Source organism: Cucumis melo, chromosome 2 (genome assembly GCF_025177605.1).
Source record: "Cucumis melo cultivar AY chromosome 2, USDA_Cmelo_AY_1.0, whole genome shotgun sequence".
Taxonomy (NCBI): Eukaryota; Viridiplantae; Streptophyta; class Magnoliopsida; order Cucurbitales; family Cucurbitaceae; genus Cucumis; species Cucumis melo.
Window position 1 is genome coordinate 5,039,848 of NC_066858.1, and position 1,671 is coordinate 5,041,518.

The 1,671-nt window shown below is 47.8% G+C and overlaps 1 long non-coding RNA gene across 1 annotated transcript; it reads right to left on the reverse strand.

Moving 5' to 3' along the window:
* Positions 1–330: 330 nt before the first annotated feature.
* LOC127147938 (uncharacterized) lies at positions 331–1,335 on the reverse strand. The gene is made up of 4 exons (XR_007818665.1): positions 1,316–1,335; positions 1,142–1,218; positions 1,005–1,069; positions 331–396 (listed from the first exon to the last, which is right to left on the reverse strand). It is a non-coding gene; the product is annotated as an uncharacterized LOC127147938 (long non-coding RNA).
* Positions 1,336–1,671: the final 336 nt, after the last annotated feature.

A 1,671-nucleotide genomic window follows, 5' to 3' on the forward strand; every position in this document is an offset into this window, starting at 1 on the left:
AAAGTATGTATTGATTCATAATTCTAAGTAAATGTAACAGTGTCTGTGATTTGAAGTTCACGAGGTGGATGTAACGACCCAACTCCTTATACTGAATCGAAGTCATTACTAAATATAGAACAAGTGGTTTAAGTCATAAAATTTAGTGAAACGCATAAGGTTTGAGAAATTTTATTTATGAAAATTCAAACAAGGTAGTTATGCAAAAAATGAAATGCGTTCTAAAGTCCTACTCGGGCCCTATCTACATAAAAAGATGGTAAGTAATGAAGAATACTCAAACTCAGGTACTAAAGTCAAAAAAACAAGAATAAGCGGAAGCAGGAGTCTCTATGGCTCACCACGGTCACTTCGGGTCGCTCGCCAGCTTGCCTTTGCCCTTGCCTCGTCCTCTACCTGAAAACATGACATGAAGAGAGTGAGTATAAAATACTCAGTAAGGGACCCACTACTAGTCCCACTAGGTGCCTGTTAACTTCCTGTCAGAGTCCTGTAACTGGTACCCAATCTCTGGCACGTTCCCGAACACGTGCAACATGCGCTCCCGTAGGAACGTAACTCTGGTCTTCGGTGCCCCGGGGGATGCCTAGGACAATCGGGATGCGAGGACCCCGTCGAGTCACTCGAGTCATATCTATATCCATGCTAGACTGGTGTCCCGTCGGACCGCGCAATCCTAAATAGGTGGTGATCCCGAAGGACACCCATGCAGGTACGACTCTAACAGGTTAAGCTAACAGGTACCCTAATCGCAGTATACATACACATGGCGTCATCATATAACATTACAGATAAATCATCATTACACTCTCCATCTCGACACCCGTCGTACAGCCATAACAGTTCTCGTTATCACAACAACATGCTATAATATAACCATATCATCATTTGCATCATGCTATCATTTATTTCATGCATCGTGCAGTCTAGTCCTCAACATGCACAATTGAAGGTATACGTGATCTCATAATTCTAAACATGGAGCTAGTAGTAGAATCTCTTACCTGGAGATTTACTTGGCGAGTTCTAACCGCGAGGCAAGTGTGCTTTCCAAGCAACGAGGTCCTAACTGTTTAATACGCCGAAATTCGTAATTAAGTCACCAACGACTAACGGTTCAAACTCAGTTGAAATGACTTACCCTAGAAAGAGGTTGCAATGCTCGAGCCCCTACTGAAGAAATCCCACACTGCAGCAGTTACTTGGTCCAAGACGTCCCTTAAGGAAAATAATTTAATTTAGTTCCAAATTAAATCAATTAGTGTCCAAAACATTGAGTCTTACTGGGTAATGCCAAAATAATTAATTTAATTACCAAAAATTAGGTGGAAGGAGCCAAATTAGGCTTGGTGGCTCGGCTGGAAAAAGAACAGGGATCGGCTCGGCTTGGAGGTTGAAGACCGGCTCGGCTCGCGGCGCAGACAGGCGCGGCTCGTGGTGCAGACAGGCGCGGCTCGACTTGGTACAGCGGCTACGCACGTGCGGCTCGCACGCGGGCGCTGCTCGGCTCGCGGGTGCACGTGGCTCGGGTTCCGGGTCGGAGGCACGCGACGCGGGCCGGGCCTCGGTCACGGAGCGGGCTTCGGCCGGGTCGGGTCCTCACGCGACGAGGCGCTGGCTTTCGGATCCGGGTGGCGCGACGGCGGTGGGTGGTCCGGCTACACCACGGCT